An 8,436-nucleotide genomic window follows, 5' to 3' on the forward strand; every position below is an offset into this window, starting at 1 on the left:
CTATTTTATTTGATCATTGATATTGTGTAACTTATATCACCATTATCATGATAATAATGCAATTGAAACCATCCAGTTTGAACCATGTTTATTGTGGGATTCCAATGGCCTTTGGAATTCCAACATCTGTTTCTTCCAATTCAAAAAGAAAACGAAGTAAAATAAAATAGAATAGGCTCCAAAATTTGAACAATAATTATGATTTCAATGACGAGATTGGGTCCATTAACAACGACATTGAATCAAAGAACGGTTTGAGATGGACGAAACGAGTTGGTGAGATTTAGCCACGTGTTATACTCCTTAGACGGATAGGATCAAATGGATAGATGTAATGAAGGCTGTGATCGTCAATGACGTCCAGAGCAAAGAATTTGGATAGATATCAAGATTTAGGGGTTTGGTAATTCAACATCATGATCTATCGGATCAACGAGCTTCCGTTTCACTCATGAAACAATCAAATATCTAAAATCAGAAAGAGAATTAGGAACGACCGACTTCAGACTAAATCGTTACACTACGATTCGTTCCAAAGAGTTCTTGGAAACGAATAGAACTCCAGATCTGAAGATATGATCAATGTCCTTGCTGATAGTTGAATCAAACCACGAGATCAACTATTCAGCACTATCTATGCAATTGAATTCACCAGAAAACGATTTAGATCACTAATTTTAGCGAGAATTCTAGTGAACGCCATGAATCTGGATAAGAGGGGAGAGAGAAAGAGAATACCAGTAGAGCTGGAGTGCCGATCGACGAAGGTGGAGGGAGATGAGATACATGATTCGGGGTTTCTTTCGCCGATCGCTCCACCTCGGTGCATCTCGTTCCCCTCTTCCTTTTCTCTCATCTCCTCACTCTATTTTGACCTCCAATGGGGGGTTCAAGCGACTATGTGGCCACACCCCGATTCCCTCTCTATTTATAGGCGCGAAGTGGGAGAAACCATTTAAAATTTTTCGAAAACATCAATGGGCCACTTATGCATGCATCGGCGCCGAAGCCACGTTATTTGTGGGCCATCGATGATTACCCGTCATCTACCTTTCTTATAAATGGTGAAATCATTGGACCCACAGTGGGTCGCAGCAGGAACCAAGGTTTGGTGCGAGGGGTTCCAAAGATGAGTACAATAGATAATTTGGATTTATACATTGAGAAAATTGGACTAAAATATAGAAACCTAAAAAAAATCATTAATATTTTAAAAGGACATTTTTCATACATATCTCTCAAATAATAAGTGATTTTGATTTATCCATTGGAGAAATTGAAACAAAACGTTGATCCCTCAAAATAATTCATTCATAAATAATTTTTTTAAACACTATATACTGCATTATTTTGTCCATTTCTTTTTTTTTTTTTTTTTTTTGTAGTTTTACTGCTTTTTATCTTTTAGCAATGTAAGATTAATCGTTGATTCATCTTCACAAATTTCTGTTCTTTTTTGTATGAGTTCTCCAAGTTAATTTTTCTCCTCAAATTTGATTTTAAGTAATGCATAAATAAATCTAGTCCATTTAGTCAGAACGTCTACATCCTCCATAACTATAATCTTGGCTAGCGGATTGAATTTTTAGCTGTCTCATGTCTGATCAAAACATTTAACCTTTGTATTTTTTATTTCTTGAGAGATACAGATAAAAGATTTATAGTGTTTTATTTTTCCTTTTTATTTGTGTGTGTGTGTGTGTGTGTGTGTGTGTGTTTTTGGGGGTGGTTGTTGTTGTAAGGTGCTTGAGATGAGAAGCTCGATCAAAGCAGCCCAAGAAAAAAGAGTGTCAGTCAATTGTTGTAGAAGGTGATTCCTTTTAGTGGAAGAACTCATGCAAATCCAAGAAAAAAGAGTGTCAGTCAATTGTTGTAGAAGGTGATTCCTTTTAGTGGAAGAACTCATGCAAATTAACTGTAAACCTCCACATGTATTCTGGAGAAACAAATGCCGATAGTACGTAATCCAACAAATGCAGATGATAATCTTATTCATGAAATCATAATGCCTAAAGATAAAGAGACTAAAGAACATGACACACAGTGGAAGCTAGTACTATATATTGTGGAGAAAAGTACACCATCTTCTTCCTTATTGTTGAGTTGGAGAGAACTGACAAGCTACTGAACTAATGCAAATTAACTGCAAAGTAATCAAAGATAAAGACTAGGAAAGGATAAAGTAAAGCCAGTGAAGCAACAACGCATGACATTATCTGTTCTTATAGAGTTGAGCTGCTCTGAAATGATCGTGTGCTTGCTGGTTGAATGCCTCAACCTGTCTTCTCTTCCTGCAAAGACTGCGTGTGCATGTACTGTCGTGCTGCTGCTATGGAGTTGGTGGTGACGAGACATGGTGCTGATGGTTTGGTCCTCCAGGGACGTCTCTATTTGGTTCCGCCTCCATTGCTCTCGAGCTCCCACCATGGAAGCAGGCACTGCTATGGTCTGGAAGAACGCCATGAAAATGCTGCATTCTAGCTTCGGTCCTCATCATCAAACAGATCAAGAAGAACGAGAGTACCAGTTTCTTAGACATGCTGAGCTCCACTGCATGTCGTGTTTGCACTGCCAATTACCAACACCCAGCAATCGCATTTATAGGTGGAGGAAGGAGTTGACTGCGCAAAGCGGCAGACAGTCGTCGTGGCTTATTCCAATAGCCCTCATCGTGCATGCGTTGTCCACTATCGAATTCTCACCCTTTGAGCTGGAGCTGTGACTGTCTTCTCTGTGGGAACAGTCTGAGGATAAGATCTTTAGACCATCAATTAAGATCATGACGATTGACTTCGTTACAGTCGCCAAGATCTCAAAGCACACCAAGAACATGGATCGGAGAACTGCTAAAAGAGTTCTTTTTTTCTTCCTCGAATAAGAGAGCTTTTGCTTGTCGGAATGTGATCTCCATGGCCCGACCACTAGCTAGTCAAAACTGCATTCTTCTCTCTCTCTCTCTCTCTCTCTGATGTGGAGATAAGCATTGATGTGGTCAGCTTCCATCAGAGAGAAACTTTTGGCTGCTGCTTGCTGGATTTTAGGACTGGTGATCGGAATGACCAAATGCATTTGTTGACCCCACAAAATCGATCGTACTAATCCTTTGATCTCATGATCACAGTGTTGTAGTTGGCGATATAGTCACTGAGGCTTTGTTGTTGGCTACATATATATGTTGGACGTCGTAGGACTGCACGAATCCATTGACCTCACACTAAAACCTTAAAAATCAAAATCCTTTTTCCTCGTGATCGAGTTGCCACGCATTACTCAACCTTATCCTCTCTCTCTCTCTCTCTCTCTCTCTCTCTCTCTCTCTCTCTCTCTCTCTATCTATCTATCTATCTATCTATCTATCTATCTATCTATCTATCTATCCAGTGCACGTCTAGTGAGCCCTAAACCATCTTATTATAAGATGTGATCTTTTTGATACATTTCAAGTTGCACTCAGTACGTGCAAGAATTGTGCAATAATATTATTAGTTGGCCATTAGAATGCTTTTAGCTAGTCGTTGGTTTTATCGGTCTAAGGTGGCACATGAACTGCATTATATATTATTAGTTGGGACTGTTGCACCAAATATTACGAGTGTCTCGATGTAGCAGGCACGTCATTATATATAATGCAGTTCATGTACCTTCTTCACCTTCTGGAGTCAAACGGCAGACATATTAATAACTTAGCTAGGGAAAGCTTTTGTATATTTGATGGACTCGTTTGCTTGATCTATAGTTGAATCTGGCTCTGGACATTTATATACCAAAAAGAGATCATTGTGCAATAATAAAGACTACCAGATCACTAAGTACTAAACCGATCTCAAACGAATAAGGTGAAGTCAATTAAAAATATTCATGTCCGAGGAGGAGAGATTGAAAAAGAAGATTAAGACCACACTCTGACTCTTACATCCGTAAAAGTTGAGAGATCCTGATAACACACACGTATTGGAATTGACCCACCAACAATCGAATAGATCTAAGTTTGTGGGTTGAACCGGTGCCGACCGACTCTAATGTATATTATATTGATTATTAGATGTTTATTTAGCTCATCATCATTATTAGATTTTTAATGTAGTATCAAACCCATAAGACTAAAAATTTCTAAAAAGCTAAGGTGGTTGTTGATCATAACTAGGTCAAATGGTAGTTTCACCTACTATAAGAGGGAGACGATTGAATCAAATTGTAATTATTAGGAAAAGATAAGACACACATATTTACTATTAAATAAAAAAAATTGTTCAATCCATATATTAGTTCTCGGTCGGACTAGTAAATTTTACCAATAGTATGACGAGCCAATTCGATTGATTGATTTTGAAATCACATATATAAATATAATCCATCATTCTAGTGTCATGGACTTAGTTGGAATTGTCTAAACCGTGAGGCACCCTTGTGGTCAAGTCGCAAACTTAGCTTGAATTGCCTAAGTCGCGAAGCACTCTTGCGCCAACTTCTCGGATTTAGCTGGGATTGACTAGGTCATGAGACGTCCTTACGACATATGCGTCCACAAAAGTTCAACCTAGTTGCAATCTCATACAGGTCCCGAAGGACTTGTAAAACAGAAAGTTAATTAGATTGAAAACGAGCGATGAACAAGTCCTGATGTCTCACGAAGAGGGAAGCTTTATAAGCAATTCAGCGAGCACCTTACGTGCATAAGAGAAAAGAGGAGAAGCTGTTAAGGCATTGAGTGCATATTTTTGTGGGCACTCTCTCACCATGTGTGACCCTATGCACAAAAAGCATTCGCCATATTTTGGGGCCTTGTCTTTTGAGCTCGGCCCTTTGTGGAAACTCTTCTTCTTTTGTTCTCTTCCGGGCTCCTTCCCTCGAGAATATTTTGGAGGGCGATTTCCTGAAGATTGTTTTTCTTTTCCCGGATCCAGAGGAAACAAAGTCGGTGAGCCTTTCTGCGACAGCAATTGCCCCGATCACATCGGTGACATTCCTTCGATGTAGTTCTTGTTGAGCCCATGGCTTCAAACCATCAAGGAAGTTGAACAGCTTATCCTTCTAGGACATCTCCTATATGTCCAACATTAGTGCAGAAAATTACTTCATGTAGTTTGAAATGGAAGTACTTTGGCGGAGTTATCTTAGTTTCCTCCTTGCGACGAACTCTATGTTCTTAGGTAGAAACTGAGTTCCCAACTCTCGCTTTAAATCCTCCCATGTGTCCACCCGACACTGACCTTGTTGGATCTCCTCCCAACGGGTTCGTCACCAAAGTTTTGCACCCCATTCAAATATATAGTTACTATCGAAACTTTAGTTTCTTCAGAATCAGGCTTCGTAGCTCGAAAGTATTATTCCATGTTGGGTGCCTTCAAGTTTTATGGCAGCGCAATAACAATGCGGCTTGGGTGCCTTCAAGTTTTATGGCAGCGCAATGTGGGTGTTGCTTCCCCTCGCAGTCAGTGCCCTTGTGAGCATGGTCACCCTGGAAGTGAGTTCCGTCGTGACTTCGTGTAGATGTTGCATGGAGTCTTTGGTGTCATCTAATAATCGGTCGACTAGGGCCTCAACATTGTCGATCTAGGATTCAACTTCTTCTTGCAAGCTCTCTATCCCAAGAAGCCTTCGTTGGCCATGGTAGAATTCCTCTAAGCTCGTTTCAAGAACATCCAAGCGGGTTTCCGCTACTGTGAGTCTCTCCTTATAGCTCTTTTTCCTAGTTGGCGCTCTACATTACGCCTCCTCCGCTCGCAAAATGTAACCAATTTCTCGCTCATCATGTTCACTACCGCACTCCTCCTAAGCGGCTCCAAGTGAAGATTTTTCAATGCCCGACAATATACCGAAGCCCCATCCAGCCTTGTGCCACCTGGGGGGGTTCTAGGGTGCTAAGATGGCTGACGTTTTAGTGTGCAATTGTGGCTTGTAGAAAACAAGTCGTGACATGCGAAAAAAGAGCCATTTTGGGGCATTTCGACCCGATGCGACGAGTGGTCGCACTGCAACATTGCAACCTGTTCAAATATATATTTTTACAAGCAAAAACACATAAAATCAAAGTAAAATAGGCTACCATGTCTTTGTACAAGCATGCAAAAACAACGAATGGTTCGTTGATTGAAATCGTTGTGAGTACGCGACGATCGTTCGTGACACTAGTGACTAGCCTTCTTAAGATTAGATTTATTAACTAAAGCAACAATGTCGATAGAAACTTTTTTATCATCTTCCTACCTAATGCATCTATCTTTGCTCAAACACGATCTAGTGCCAACTTAAGACTCCTTATTGTCTCTAAAGAGATTTCCTAGTGATATTGTATCCATAGTGTGTTGGGAAAAACCTATTAAAGTGGAATAATTTTTTTTCCTCTTTGTGTATCAAAATGGGTTCCTCATCAAAATACCAACTTGTTGGTAAAAACCTGTTAAAGCGGAATAATTCTTTTCCCTCTTTGTGTATCAAAATAGGTTCCTCATCAAAACACATATCAAAATGAAAATATCAACCAGAATAGCATAAATAATAGAGCAATAAATCAATCACACGGTGAGACCAAATTTTTAACGTGGAAAACCCAACGTGAGAAAAACTACGGGACCGTAGTCCACCTCAAAATTTCACTATCAATAGTAATGATAACAGGTTTATAGTAATCTTCTCTAGAATAACCAAAGGATCATAATAACATCAAGAACACAGATCTTGGCTCAAGAATAGCATATCATTATCACATAGGATGGATCTCATCAAAAGAGAATTCTAGGTCTCACAAAGTGGGTATAACAGGAAAGTACCTTAGAGAGGGTAAACTGCAAATCAACACCGTTAGGACTATATAACTTGCTGCAAGGATTCTCTACATAAAATTTAGGCCAAAACTAACAATGTTTGGCCACTGATCGTCAAGTAGAAAACTCAAGATCCTAATTTTCTCTCTTTGTTCCTTTCTCTCACCGTGCGTTGCCACAGTTTGCTACACGCTCTCGTTGCACCCGTTTGCCCCCACACCCCCCCCCCCCCCCCCCTTTCTCGCTGCACTCGTCACCACAGTTTGCTATGCACTCTCGCTGCACTCATTTGCCCCCCTCTCTCACGTTTGCAGCCCTATATCTTTTCCTTTTCCTTTTAATTAATGATTTGGGCTCAAAAGACCCAATTGTCTAAGCCCACATATAGGTTGGACCCAATAATTCTTCCCCTCCAGCTCATATGGTATGCTGTACTAAGCCCACTCTTCGCCTATATATTTCAAACTTCTCCTTAGGTAAAGACTTTGTCAATAAATCTGATCAATTCTCATTGGTATGCATATTTTCCAATTGTAATTCTTTGAACTCAAGCTCATCACGAATCCAGTGATATCTCACATCAATATACTTGGATGTAGAATGGTATGTTGAATTCTTGGAGAGGTGAATGACACTCTGACTATCACAGCAAACAGTATATGCTTTCTGTTTCAAGCCCCTGTTATAGTAAAAACTTTTTCATCCATAAAGCTTCCTTGTAGTCTTCAGTAATTGCTATGTATTCTGCTTCTATGGTTGATAGAGCAACACAATTCTGTAACTTAGACTGCCAAAAGACTACTCTCCCTATAAATGTCATCAAGAATCCCGAAGTGGACTTCTTGGAATCAGTATCACCTGCCATGTCTGTATCTATGTACCCTTCTAACACAAGTTCATCACTGCCAAAACATAAAGACAACCTGAAAGTACCTCTTAGATATCTTAATATCCATTTCACTGCTGCCCAATATTTTTTTCCAAGATTAAAGAGAAATCGGCTAACAACTCTAACTGCATGAGCTATATTTGACATAGTACAAACCATAGCATACATCAAACTGCCTATTGCAAATGAGTAAGGCACTCTGGACATTTTTTCTTTTTCTTTCTCACTTGTAGGATATTGTTTCGAACTAAGCTTGAAATGACCTATAAGTGGAGAACTAACTGCTTTAGCTTTACTCATATTGAATCTTTCAAGAACCTTTTCAATGTAAGTCTCCTAAGATAACCAAATCTTCATTTTCTTCCTATCACGAAGAATCTTCATGCCAAGTATTTGTTTCACTGATCCTAAGTCTTTCATGGCAAAATACTTAGCTCTCTTTTAAGTTTTTCAATTTTACCAACATCATGGCCAATAATCAGCATATCATCAACATATAGCAGAAGAATAATAAAATCATCATCTGAAAATTTTTTCATAAACACACAATAATCAGATGTAGTTTTATCATACCCTTAGCTCATCATAAATGAATCAAGCTTCTTATACCACTGTCTAGGTGCCTGTTTGAGTCTATATAAGCTTTTCTTAAGCTTACACACTAGATTTCCTTTTCCCTTGACTTTGAAATCTTCAAGTTGCTCCATATAAATTTCTTCTTCTAAGTCACCATGAAGAAATATTGTTTTCACAATAAGTTACTCAACTTCTAAATTCAAGTAG

This window comes from Musa acuminata, chromosome BXJ3-6, assembly GCF_036884655.1.
Source record: "Musa acuminata AAA Group cultivar baxijiao chromosome BXJ3-6, Cavendish_Baxijiao_AAA, whole genome shotgun sequence".
Taxonomy (NCBI): domain Eukaryota; kingdom Viridiplantae; phylum Streptophyta; class Magnoliopsida; order Zingiberales; family Musaceae; genus Musa; species Musa acuminata.